Raw genomic sequence first — 14679 nt, 5'->3', positions numbered from 1 at the left:
ACGTTTTACTGAGTTACAAAACTATACAATAAAAATAAAAGTTAATAATTAAAATAAAAAAACAAGGAGAGGCTGATAAGAGACACAAAATAATGAAGAAAAGAATACAAGGGGTAGCCACCAGATGGCAGAATACTACCAAGGAATGATGGTAACAACCATGTACAGTGGGGAAAATAAGTATTTCATCCCTTGATGATTTTGTAGACTGGACAAAGACATGAACAGTCTATAATTTTAAGGGTAGGTTAATTTTAACATTGAGAGATAGAATATCAAAAATAAAATCCAAAAAATTACATTATATAAATTATAAAAATGTATTTGCATTTTGCAGTGAGAAATAAGTATTTGATCCCCTACCAGCCATTAAGCGTTCTGGCTCCTACAGAGCAGTTAGACGCTCTTAATCCACTCGTTACCTGCAATAATGACAGCTGTCTTACATAGTCACCTTTATAAAAGACTCCTGTCCATAGACTCAATTAATTAGTCATTCTCTAACCTCTACAACATGGGAAAGACCAAAGAGCTTTCTAAGGATGTCAGGGACAAGAGCATAGACCTGCACAAAGCTGGAATGGGCTTCAAAACCATAAGTAAGACGCTGGGTGAGGAGGAGACAACTGTTGGTGCAATAGTGAGAAAATGGAAGACATACAAAATGACTGTCAATCGACAAGGATCTGGGGCACCATGCAAAATCTCACCTCGTCAGTTATCCTTGATCATGAGGAAGGTGAGAGATCAGCCTAAAACTACATGGGGGAACTTGTTAATGATCTCAAGGAAGCTGGGACCACAGTCACCAAGAAAACCATTGGTAACACATTACGCCGTAAAGGTTTAAAATCCTTCAGTGCCCGCAAGGTCCCCCTGCTCAAGAAGGCACATGTGCAGGCCCATCTGAAGTTTTCCAGTGAACACCTGAATGATTCTGTGAGTGATTGGGAGAAGGTGCTGCGGTCAGATGAGACAAAAATTGAGGTCTTTGGCATTAACTCAACTCGCCGTGTTTGGAGGAAGAGAAATGCTGCCTATGACCCAAATAACACAGTCCCTACTGTCAAGCATGGAGGTGGAAACATTATGTTTTCGAGGTGTTTCTCTGATAAGGTCACAGGACTACTTCACCGCATTAATGGGAGAATGGATGGAGCCATGTACTGTAAAATCATGAGTGACAACCTCCTTCCCTCCGCCAGGAAAATAAAAATGGGTCATGGCTGGGTCTTTCAGCAAGACAATGACCCAAAACATACAGCCAAGGCAACAAAGATGTGGCTCAAAAAGAAACACATTAAGGTCATGGAGTGGCCTAGCCAGTATCCAGACCATAATACCATAGAAAACTTATGGAGGGAGTTGGAGCTTCAGGTTGCCAAGTGACAGCCTCAAAATCTTAATGATTTAGAGATTATCTGCAAAGAAGAGTGGACCAAAATTCCTCCTGACATGTGTGCAAACCTCATCATCAACTACAAAAAACATCTGACTGCTGTGCTTGCCAACAAGGGTTTTGTAACCAAGTATTAAGTCTTGTTTGACTGAGGGATCAAATACTTATTTCTCACTGCAAAATGCAAATACATTGTATAAATTATATAAATGAGATTTTCTGGATTTTATTTTTGATATTCTATCTCTCAATGTTAAAATTAACCTACCCTTAAAATTATAGATGTTCATGTCTTTGTCAGTGGGCAAACTTACAACATCAGCCAAGGATCAAATACTTATTTCCCCACTGTATATGCACATATGTATATCCCAAAAATTAATTATGATGTACAGTACAATAGACAGGTAATTGAGGCAAAAGTCTTTTCAGAAAGATGGGCAACAAAAGGATACATGTGTTTACACATAATTAGCAAAGTGGAACGGGTATTGTCCTCAGGGAATCCATTTATATTAGACCCTTTTGTCCCTAAAAGAGGTATATTGTGCCTGCAACAGACATATGTCTCCGAAAGAAAATATGAAATATTGGAGTTTGTAAAAATCCGATAGGGAAGGACACTACATTTTCGTTGTCAGGGCGAACAAGGGAAGAAGATGCAAACTTTATCATGACTGTAACCCCTGCCTATAAGTCTCAAATTAATAGTGGGCAGACCGCTGACAACAGTGAGGTCATGTTTGGTCTCTGGGTACCCATAAAATCTCAATAAAAAATATGGCGGCCATCTCAAACTTCTGTGATCATCCTGAGAGGAGTTATCGCATATGTTGAGATTTTCATAAAATCATGAAAGAACTGTCTGTGCATCTGCACTCTCGCAGCTTTATCTGTGCATCTGCACTCTAGCCGCTCTGTCTGCATGGCTCCTGCTGCCGCTGCAGAACCTCTTGCTGCAGCTTCTCTCCACAGACCTTGTGGTTCAGCTTTGCTCCATTCCTGCTGCTGCTGCAGAACCCCTTGCTGTAGCTTCTCTCCACAGACCTTGTGGTTCTGCTTTGCTCCAGTCCTGCTGCCGCTGCAGAACCTCTTGCTGCAGCTTCTCTCCACAGACCTTGTGGTTCTGCTTTGCTCCATTCCTGCTGCCGCTGCAGAACCTCTTTCTGCAGCTTCTCTCTCCACTCCTGCCTTCACCTGCACCTCCTGTGTGAATAGGTCCAAACCTGTTCCTCCTTATTTCACTCTTGCCTGCCTGCATCCATACCTGCACCTCCATGTGAACAGGTCCAAACCTGTTCCTTCATATTCCACGCCTGCCTGCCTGCATCCATACCTGCACCTCCTGTGTGAACAGGTCCAAACCCGTTCCTTCATATTCCACTCCTGCCTGCCTGCATCCATACCGGCACCTGCTGTGTGAACAGGTCCCTGCCTGTCCTGTGTCTCAAGCCGTGCCCGCCTGTCCTGTGTCTCAAGCCGTGCCCGCCTGTCCTGTGTCTCAAGCCGTGCCCGCCTGTCCTGTGTCTCAAGCCGTGCCCGCCTGTCCTGTGTCTCAATGTAGTACAGAAACTTGGCACTCAGGGGAAGGGTTGATTTGACGGTTCCTTTGTTGTAAAAGGCATCCAGTTAAATATACTTAGCTGGATGCCTTTTACAATAAAGGAACTGTCGGGTCGGTTTTTCTTTTGAGTGCCAAGTTTTTGTACTACATTGTTAGTTGGCTGGATACCCGACTTGTGCACCTCCCTCCACACTGAGTGCCGTGTTTTTTCTATTTTGTCCTGTGTCTCAAGCCGTGCCCGCCTGTCCTGTGTCTCAAGCCGTGCCCGCCTATCCTGTGTCTCAAGCCGTGCCCGCCTGCCCAGTGTCTCAAGCCATGCCCGCCTGCCCAGTGCCTCAAGCCGTGCCCGCCTGCCCAGTGTATCCAAGCCGTGCCTGCTTGCCCTGTATCTCAGTCTGCCTGTCTGTCACATCTGTCCAAGTGACTTGTCTCCAAGTGGGATCAGCAGCCACAGCCAGACACCACCCTGCCGCACAAGCCTGACCTCACCATCAGAGGCTCCAGTGAAGACCAAGGTAGCTGTCGCAGTCACGCCCCTTCCAGGGTAGTCTGGTCTGTGGCATAGTGGAGCCACAACCCCCTGCTCGCGCCATTCAGCTAAGGCGCGAGCGTGACAACATCTGACTGGGATGATTTAGCGAATCCTGCTTTGAGCAGGGGGTTGGACCAGATGGCCCAGGAGGTCCCTTCCAACTCTACGATTCTATGATTCTATGATTAACTGAGGACAGCCAACATCCCGGCCCATGTGAGGTCATCACGAGGGGGGGTGTGGCTGTAACTCAGGTGCTCATAAAAGTGAAAGTCAAATTGTGATCTATGCTCATTGCAGATGTTTTCAACTATTTGCCTCCATCCACTAAGTTGACTCATCTGTGTGAAAGACCTAGTAAGTTCTTTTGTTAATCCCTATTATTTTCTGTAACTGTATATGCTGTATTGTTTTGTCTCCTTTGTAAAATCTTTGGATTTGTTTCAGAAGCACTGCTTCCTTTTGGATTAAATATAAATGTAATAGTTCTGTTCCTTTTGTTCTGTGAACCGTGCCTCAAAACCATACACTATCAGAAATCAGACCTCCAGTCAGCCTGCGTATATAAAAAAAGATTGGTGGTGGCAGAGAATAGTCTGGGGTATCGTGAAAACACCAGTGATCATACGGGGATATATGCATATTCCATGAGTTGGAATCGCAAGTGTACAGTATATACCATATGATCACTGTTAGTTTTCCGATAACTGGCATATTAGTGCAAACAGCTTCTGGCCTCCTCTGGTAGTCGTGTAATTGTCCCGACGATAGGGGGCAACAGAGTGCTTTTCAGCACAAAGATCTCACCTAGTGGTTCTGTGTGACCTGCCCGGGCTGCGATATTCTTGACAAATTGGTGACAGCAGTGGGATTCTGCGTGACCCATCCAGTGTCCCCTCCAGTGTACATCTTGTTTTTTCACCATGAATCACGGAAAGAAAAAACGCTAACACTGTGAACTACAGTACTTTCATATGTGAGCTAAAATATCAACTGATGAGGAATTCATAAAGAAAGAGATCTTCTATTGCTCACAGCTATTGATCTCAGAATATTAAGTACACCATGTAACAAATCTCCTGAAATAAAGCGTTTAGTGAAAATGATTGGATACATATAAATTTGCATGTCTAATTCAGAACATGGCAAAACACAAAAATACCTAACAAAAACTTGACAGAATAAAAAGATGCAAAATTCATTATTGACACCCTGTTTCAACCAAAGGATAGAATCAGATTAACCTACTGTATGATTAATAAGAAATGAGACATGCCTGTCTTATCTTTCAATTAGCTTCACAATGTTGGCTTTGATGCTTAACCCCTTTATGATGGGTTGAATTTTCATCTTTCTTCGCAAGTTAGTTTTTTCTTCCCTTATTCCAAGAGTAACCATTTTTTTATTTTTCAGTTAACTTTTTAGGGATTTTATCTCATTCAGGATGAGTTGTAGTTTAGTTTTGAATTACACTATTTACTTTACCATATAAAGTACAGAAAAAAGAAAACATTTCTAACTTGGGTGAAGTGTTTAAAAAAATACAATTCTACCACTGTTTTTATTTTTTTTTCCGGTTATGTTCTTACAACATTCAGTGAATGGTAACAATTACCTGCCAACATAATTTTTCCGGTCAGTGAGATTACAGCACTACCAAACTTTTCTAAATTAGCTTGTTTATATATATTGTAGCGTTCCACCATGTGAGTGGACGGGGATTACCCACTTTGCAGGTCTTGGAGGTAAACACTGGCACATTCAGAGTTAAAACGATTCCTTTCGGTTTATTTGCTCCATAAACCTCACAGTAACAAAGCACGGTTTCCAGCCTTCACAGCAGGCAAAAGTAACATAAACAGTCCTTAGCTGGGCTGTGTTCCCTCAGGTCCTGTGCACACAGGTCAGGGCAATGTCCGCAGCAGAGCTCTATCTGCAGCCGCAGACACAGGAACCTGAGGGAACCCAGACCACTCTGTAGTGTCCCACCTGGACACATGGAAGTCTGTCCACACTCTGACAGACTCCCTCACACTCACTCACATGTGCTAAACACCTCAATTACATAGCCCTGTAACCACACCCATAGGTGAGGTATGGATCACATGAGCTGGTCACATGGTCAGGACTAGGGATGGGCGAATCTACTCGTTAGGACTCGTTACTCTGCGAGTAGTAGGGGACTCGCAGGAGTCGGTACTCTGCGAGTTTCCAAGCGATTACTCGCACAGTAACGAGTCCAATGCAAATGAATGGCAATCCTAGTTTTTTAGAGTTTCTTAGCGATTTTGTGACAGCAGCTGGACACAAAATCGCTAAGAAACTAGGATTGCTTGTATTAAACTGTGAAAAAACTAGCTAGGAGTTCTCTCTCTCTCTCTCTCTCTCCTCCAGCACAGGACTCGCTGGCAAACTCCATTCTCCTCCTCCAGGACTCGCTGGCAAACTCCATTCTCCTCCTCCAGGACTCGCTGGCAAACTCGCATCCCCATTCTCCTCCTCCCTCTCCTCCTCCAGGACTCGCTAGCAAACTCGCATCCCCATTCTCCTCCTCCCCTGCACAGGAATCGCAAAACAGAGAGAACTCTAGCTAGTTTTCACAGTTTAATAACATGCAATCCTAGTTTCTTAGCGATTTTGTGTCCAGCTGCTGAATCGCTAAGAAACTCTGCATCCCCATTCTCCTCCTCCCCAGCACAGGAATCGCTGCAAAACTCGCATCCCCATTCATTAACATTGGACTCGCTAGACTTGCAACGAATAGCGAGTTTCCAAGTCGGACTCGTTACAGCCTAGCAATTCCGAATATTTCAGGATTCGCCCATCCCTAGTCAGGACCTCACCACAGGTCCTGAACATACACATATCTTCAGGCAAAATAGGGTACAGTCCGCACCCTCACCCAAAGGTGAGGCAATATGGGTAGCCAGATCCTCCCATCTCTCATAGCTACTCGCAACCCGGACCCAGTGCACTAAATGACATCTTTAGTGCTCATGTACACTATAGACAAAATACTCCGGGTTGCATCGCAAGGAGCATCCATCCATGTGACATATACCTCCCATTAACCACGCGACCACCCGTCACACCACAATATATATATATATTAGTGGTTCAAAAAATGTGTAACATTTTTATTTTTCCATCTTTGGAGCTGTGAGGTCTTGTTTTTTGCTTGGTGAGCTGTTATTTTTATTGATACCTTTTAGGATACATATGTTTTGATTCAGTTTTATGTCATTTTTGGGGGGTAGATATGGTGGTGACTGAAACAGCATTCCTGCAATTTTGATCTATTTTTTATTTGTGGTGTTTCCAATTTTAGTTCTTGAAAGATAAGACTTTTCTGGAAGTGATGATACTATAATATATATATGTTTTTTAATTTCTTTATTTTTGTGTTGGAAAAGGGGAGTGATTCAAACATATTAGACAGTTGGGTCGCCCTCCCAGGGCTGGTGGGGTACTCAGCACTGGGCCTGCGGATCTCCAAGAGGGGGTTGTGGTCACGGCTGCTATGATCTGGTCCGTGGCCCTGGGCGCCCATTGTAAATAGCGGAAATGTTCATTGAATGATTCGTGATGCCACCTGTGGTGTTCGGCAAGAAAGGTGTTAAGCCGACGCTGCAAACAAATCCTCTGGGACAGATGGTGTAGTGCAGCAATGGTGTTGTGGCCCTCCACAGGTAGGGCAGTAGTCCCAGGGCAGTGTAGCTGAAGAGATAGGGGAGAGACGTAGATGGTGCAGTGTCAGGCTTAGAGATGAAGCAGTGCTGAGGGTGTTGGCGCAGGAATAAGTGGAGGACACCAGGGCATGTAGTTCCAAAGCTTTACTCACAGTCTGTTGTGCATACAGGTGCCCACATCCGTGCCGTGTCCTCCGGGTCAGGGGATCAGTCAACCTCCAAGCTAGATGAAGCACTCTGTTCCAAAACTCCGCCAACATGTGCCTTTTCTGAACATCTCCCTTTTTGCGCCTATAGTGAAGTACTCTCAGTACTGAGTTACACTGGAGTGCCTCCTGTCAGATGTTCCTATGAACTCTACTTATACGGCAGACAGCTGTAGCCTGCTTCGGGGACTCCTTGCTATTAAGTCCCGGCTCAAGTTGCTGTTGTGCCCCCAAGTCTTGTGTGGGAATAAAGTGGTGACAACTTCTATTACTCTGGTGTCTGCTGCAGGACCATTAGTATCCATACAACCTCGGGGACCGGACCCCGACCTTGCGCTGTGAACTTGGGAAGGGTTCTGCTCTAACCCTAATCCTCAGTCCTCCTCTTCTCCTTACATTCTGTTCAAATCTATCTTTCTTATAAAGAGTAAGGCTTTCCATCTACGTCTCTTTCCTGTGCCAGCTGACTCAGGACACTGAGGTCCGCTGCAGCACTTCCATCGCCCATCCCTCTCCAGGGATCTTCTCTCTCCTTCTGACCCCGTCAGACTGACTCAGTCCTAAACTCTTCCCAATCTTTTGGTGCAGACTAAGCTCCACCCACCTCCCAGCACTCTTCGTGTTCCAAGCAGGGAGCCACCAAAGGGTGCTTTGCTACACTACTATGTTGTGAGGGATGCAGGTGTTGGAGTGTGGTCAGGTGTCCCCACCTTACCTGGATGGTGGGGTACCACACCTCAGGAGGAGGTGCAGTACCTCTGTGGCGACTGAACCCTCAGGGGCGCCACACAGTTAACATCTGCCATAAATGATGTAGGTTCAGCTCCTGAGCCTGCTCTATACACATGCATTTGACATGGAAAACTGTTAAAAAAAGGCCAGTTTTATTCCCAGCACTTTGATCTCAGTTCATTGTTAACAAAGAGGTGCCTGGAGAACCAGAAATGCTATTATCACCTAGCACAAGCAGTCTAAAGAGTACAAGATGATTGGCTTCAACAGTTTAAAATGTTATCATGCAGTTTTTAACCCCTTCACCCCCAAGGGTGGTTTGCACGTTCATCACCGGGCCAATTTTTACAATTCTGACCACTGTCCCTTTATGAGGTAATAACTCTGAAACGTTTCCATGGATCCCAGTGATTCTGACAATGTTTTCTCGTGACATATTGTACTTCATGTTAATGGTAAAATTTCATTCAAATAACTTGCGTTTATTTGTGAAAAAAACGGAAATTTGGCGAAAATTTCGCAATTTTCCAACTTTGAATTTTTATGCCCTTAAATCACAGAGATATGGCGCACACAAAAAACTTAATAAGTAACATTTGCCACATGTTTACTTTACATCAGCACAATTTGGGAACCAACATTTTTTTTGTTAGGAAGTTATAAGGGTTAAAAGTTGACCAGCGATTTCTCATTTTTGCAACACCATTTTATTTTTACGGACCACATCACATTTGAAGCCATTTTGAGGGGTCTATATGATAGAAAATACCCAAAAGTGACACCATTCTAAAAACTGCACCCCTTAAGGTGCTCAAAACCACATTCAAGAAGTTTATTAACCCTTCAGGTGCATCACAGGAATTTTTTGAATATTTGAAAAAAATGAACATTTAACTTTTTTTCACAAAAAAAAATTTCAGGTTCAATTTTTTTTGTTTTACCAAGGGTAACAGGAGAAATTGGACTGCAAAAGTTATTGTGCAATTTGTCCTGAGTACGCTGATACCTGATATGTGGGGGGGAACCACTGTTTCGGCGCATGGCAGAGCTCAGAAGGGAAGCAGCGCCATTTGACGTTTTTGGCTGGAATTGAGATCGGACACCATGTCACGTTTGGAAAGCCCCTGATGTACCAAAACAGTGAAAACCCTCCCACAACTGACACCATTTTGGAAACTAGACCCCCCAAGGAACTTATCTAGATGTGTGGTGAGCACTTTGAACCCCCCCAGTGCTTCACAGAAGTTTATAACGACCAGGCGTGAAAATAAAAAAATCGTATTTTTTCAAGAAACATGATCTTTTAGTCACCAATTATTTTATTTTCCCAAGGGTACCAGGAGAAATTGGACCCCAAAAGTTGTTGTCCAATTTGTCCTAAGTACACTGATACCCCATATGTGGCAGAAAACTACTGTATGGGCAGACGTCAGGGCTCGGAAGGGAAGTAGTGATGTTTTGGAATGCAGACTTTGATGGAATGGTCTGCGGGTGTCCTGTGCGTTTGGAGAGCCCCTGATGTACCTAAACTATTGAAACTCCCCACAAGTGACCCCATTTTGGAAACTAGACCCCCCAAGGAACTTATATAGATGTGTGGTGAGCACTTTGAACCCCCAAGTGCTTCGCAGAAGTTTATAACGCCCGGGCGTGAAAATAAAAAAATCATTTTTTTCCGCAAAAATGATATTTTTGCCCCCAATTTTTTATTTTCCTAAGGGTAACAGGAGAAATTGGACCCCAAAAGTTGTTTTGCAATTTGTCCTGAGTAGGCTGATACCCTATATATGGGGGTAAAACACTGTTTGGGCGCATGGCAGAGCTTGGAAGGGAAGGAGCACCATTTGACTTTTTCAACGCAGAATTGGCTGGAATTGAGATCAGACGCCATGTTGCATTTGGAGAGCACCTGATGTGCCCAAACAGTGGAAACCCCCCAATTATAACTCCAACCCTAACCCCAACACACCCTTAACCCTAATCTCAGCCCTAACTCTAACCCTAGCCCTAACCCTAGCCCTAGCCCTAGCCCTAACCCTAACGGGAAAATGGAAATAAATACATTTTCTTTTAATTTTATTATTTTTCCCTAACTAAGGGGGTGATAACAGGGGGTTTGATTTACTATTTATGGCGGTTTTTATGTTCGGCAGCTGTCGCACGCTAAAAGACGCTTTTTATTGTAAAAATAGTTTTTGCATCACCACATACTGAGAGCTTTAATTTTTCCATATTTTGACCCACCGAGTCATGTGACATCTTATTTTTTGCTGGACGAGTTGACGCTTTTATTGGTATCATGTTCGAGCACGTGACATTTTTTGATTTTTGGGACGCAGAATGAACAAAAACCAGCGTTTCATGAATTTCTTTTGGGGGGTGCGTTTACACCGTTCCGTGTGCGGTGAAATTGATAAAACTGTTTTATTCTTTGGGTCGGTACGGATACAGTGATACCTCATTTGGTCGTTTTTTTATGTTTTGGCGCTTTTATGCAATGAAAACAATTTTATATAAAAAATAATTATTTTTGCATCGCTTTATTCTGCGAGCTATAACTTTTTAATTTTTTGCTGACGATGCTCAGCGGTACCATGGATATTTATATGCATCTTTTTGATCGCGCGTTATTGCACTTTTTGTTCGGCGGTATGATAATAAATCATTATTTTTTGCTTCGTTTTTTATTTTTTAAGAGGTTCGCTAAAGGGGTTAACTAATGGGACTGTTTTATAGGACGGGTCGTTACGGACGCGGCGATACCAAATATGTGTACTTTTATTTTTATTTTTTTTATTTCCAAAAAATGAATTAGGGAATATTTTTAATTTATTTAGCGATTTTTACACTTTTTTTTAACTTTATTACATTGTACCAGGGGGGATATAACTGTCACATCACAGATCACTGGCAATCCACTTGGCTTCCTTGTGCCTGCGCTTTGCAGGCACTAAGGAAGCCAGCTCCCTGCAGGCCCCCGAAGGTCCTTGTCGCCATCTTGGATTCGGGGACCTGCAGGGATGGAGCCCCCCGCAGCAGCGCTGCACATTGCGCTGCTGTGGGGGGCTCAGGGAAGCACGGAGGGAGCCCCCTCCCTGCTGATGCTTTCCTTTAACCCCCGATACACCGCGATCGTGTTTGATCGCGGTGTGCAAGGGGTTAACGTGTCAGGGGGCGGTCTGTGAGCGCCGCTGATCGCGCTAGACGTACTATCCCGTCCATGGGCATAGGGGCCCGGGTCCCATGGACGGGATAGTACGTCTGATGTCAGAAAGGGGTTAACTTAAAGAACAGTCAAGAACTCTCCAGAACATGGAAGGGGTTGGGGGAGAGTGATGAGAGGACCATTCTAAAGTTGGTTTGAGATATCACAAATAAACCACATACAAACACTCAAACAACTTCCTATTGTCAATATAAATAAAGAATGAAGTTGCAAGTTATATCAGTAAGAATAATAAAAGCATAAAGAGAGAGATACTAGGCTTATTAAGGCTCGCTCATATAAGTGTAGAAATCGGACAAGTGTAATGCAAGATAAATCGCATTGCACTGTGTCTGACCAATGGTATACAATGCACGCCACAAGTGAATGTGAGAGTCGGATCGTACTCACCAATGCAAGTCAATGTGTGTAAAAAAAAGATTTTGTCATGAGCATTAACATGAGTGAGGTCACCAGAGTTCATCGGCTATGAACTCCGCTCAACTCATTGACTTCATCGCTCGGGCTGCAGGGGAGTTTTCATGCTCAGCTCAGTGTTTCCTGGATTCACAGCTGAGTGATCACATAATGACATTGATCAGCCATGCAATTCAAATGTAGCGAAGTTGGAGCGCATTGTGGGACATACGGATTATCGTCGGACAGGTCAAGAATATGGTGTTTGTTTATTTTTAATTTTTATAAATAAATGGGTAAAAAAAAGTTTCGGGGAGTTTTATTTCAAATATAGAACTTTGTTCTGGCTATGTCTTTATTACAATATGACTATGGGGTTAGTAATGGGCATTTTATAGACGCCTCTCCATTATTAACCACTGAGCTTGATTTCAGCAGTCATAAAACAACTGACATCTACCCCAAACCTATTATCCCATACGCCACGAAACCAGATCAAGTGTGAAGAGTGGAGACTAAGCATCGAAATTGGAGCATCTTATGGATGCACCATTTCTGGGATGGCTGAGAGCTGATATTCTTAGTCTGGGAGGGGGCCAATATCCATAGCCCTTTCCTAGGCTATTAATATCAGCCTGCAGCTGCCTGTTTAGCCTTTGCTGGTTATTGCATATAGGGAGGCCCCGCATCTTTTTGGGGGGTCTCTCGTGTAATAACCAGTAAAGGCTAAACAAACTTTTGTAAGCTGATATTATTAACCTGGGAACCTTTATGGATATTGGCACGCTACCAGAATATTAACATCAAGCCCCCAGCTGTCGGTTTTCCCTCAGCTGCTTATAAAAATTGCACTGGACCCCACACCGTTTTTTTCATCTGTTCAGTAAATACATTGTACAGTAAAATACACACTCACTGACTGCACTATATCACACTGACATCTTTATTATAATGAACATTCTCTGGCTGATGAGCATATTACGCTCAGCAGCCAAAGCTTGCTCTCGCTCCTATCCACGTTGATGAAAAAACATTGAGCTTAATTTAAGTTGGTACACATGCAGCACTTAAACGCATGTTCACTTTGACTATGAATCATACAAGACCTACAAGAAGCAAAATAAACATAAACCTACTGTAACAAAATAAGTAAAAAGCAAAATTGCCTTTAAATAACACATCTCTCCTGAGCTGGAAATAACATTTAAAGGCTTCCCTAGGCTGGTGTCCACAGGTCGGGACCCAATCCTTTGTCTGCCCTTATTCACACATTGATGTCAACTCTGACACATGATAAGGTTTTTAATATTAGACGGCATAGGACCGTCCTGATCAGGGTAACCATGTTGATGGTGGGACGGCTTTTATGCTATTTTTGATCAAAAACAGCATTACTAAAATCCTGTGTTATTTAAATAAAATTCTGCCTTTTACTTATTTAGTTACAGTAGGGTTTATGTTTATTTTGCTAATTTTAGGTTCTGTGTGCTTTATGGCCGGGGTGCGGCCTCCCTCTCTCCTTGTGCAATTTTGCTATTTAGTTGCAGTAGGGTTTATGTACGCTGATGAAAGTAGTAGTACTCTCATCAGCCAAAGCCTGATCTTCAGTAACCTTTTTTGCCGCCGGTCACAGCTGCTGGGCTGGCTTACACTCTGTCATCTGTTTTATAGCGTGGGAACCGCAACACTGTGACCAGTGGTAACGTGTAATGTTACTGCATGTCAGAGATGCTGTTTCCCACGCTGTCATACCGATGATAGAGTGCTAAATGCCAGATGTTCGAGCCCCGCATTCATTTGAATGGGTCTGGGTACCACTCTGATACCCGAACCAAACATTTTAAAAAATTCGTCTGAACCCACCGTACCTGAACATCCATGTGATCGCCCATCATTAGCCTAGACACAATCTTTTGATTGCCTCATATTGCATTTTATTGCAGTGTTGAGGTGGCCAAAATAAATTGCAATTCTAGCATTTTAATTTTTTTTCAACTAAACCGATGGGATTAATTTGCTTTATATTTTGCTAGATTGTACATTTCTGATATACCAATTTTTTTTTTGCTTTTTTCATATTTTTAAAACCTTTTTTTTTTTTTACTGTATTTAATAGTTCCCTTAGGAGACTTGAAGCTGTGATCTTCTGATTGCCTGTGCTTTACATAGAATCATAGAATCGTAGAGTTGGAAGGGACCTCCTGGGCCATCTGGTCCAACCCCCTGCTCAAAGCAGGATTCGCTAAATCATCCCAGTCAGATGTCTGTCCAGCCTCTGTTTGAAGACTTCCATTGAAGGAGAACTCACCACTTCTCGTGGCAGCCTGTTCCACTCATTGGTCACTAACTGTCAAAAAGTTTTTTCTAATATCTAATCTGTGTCTCCTCCCATTCAGTTTGATCCCATTGCTTCTAGTCTTTCCTTGTGCAAATGAGAATAAAGTTGATCCTTCTACAATGTGAGAGCCCTTTAGATATTTGTAGACAGCTATTAAGTCTCCTCTCAGTCTTCTCTTTTGCAAACTAGTAATAGTAATTTCTTCAACACTCATATGTATAGCAGAAATCACAATCTCTTATAAACGCCGTCCACGAACCCATGTTCACAGGAGTCTCATAATGACAGGCACGGGGGTCTTCAGCAGGCCCCTGCCTGTAATGACAACACATCAGTGCCCCCAGATCTCATGGCAGGGGCACTAATGGGTGGGATCTATGACACTTTTCTCTCTGGCGCATATTAAATTGCGGTGTCAGAGATCGATTTAAGTAGTTAACAGTCGTGAGTAAGTTCCATTCCTCCACCCGCTGTTAAAGTCAGAAAGATGTGGGCTCAGTTTATCAAAGTCAGCAACAGGACATATGACGTATATATACGTCATATGTCATGTAGGGATTAGCAAGAGTCAAATAATCATTTCTCCAATACATTTGC

This window comes from Dendrobates tinctorius, unplaced genomic scaffold, assembly GCF_039654945.1.
Source record: "Dendrobates tinctorius isolate UK_male_01 unplaced genomic scaffold, ASM3965494v1 ptg000039l, whole genome shotgun sequence".
Lineage (NCBI taxonomy): Eukaryota > Metazoa > Chordata > Amphibia > Anura > Dendrobatidae > Dendrobates > Dendrobates tinctorius.
This window is presented reverse-complemented; position numbering follows the sequence as displayed.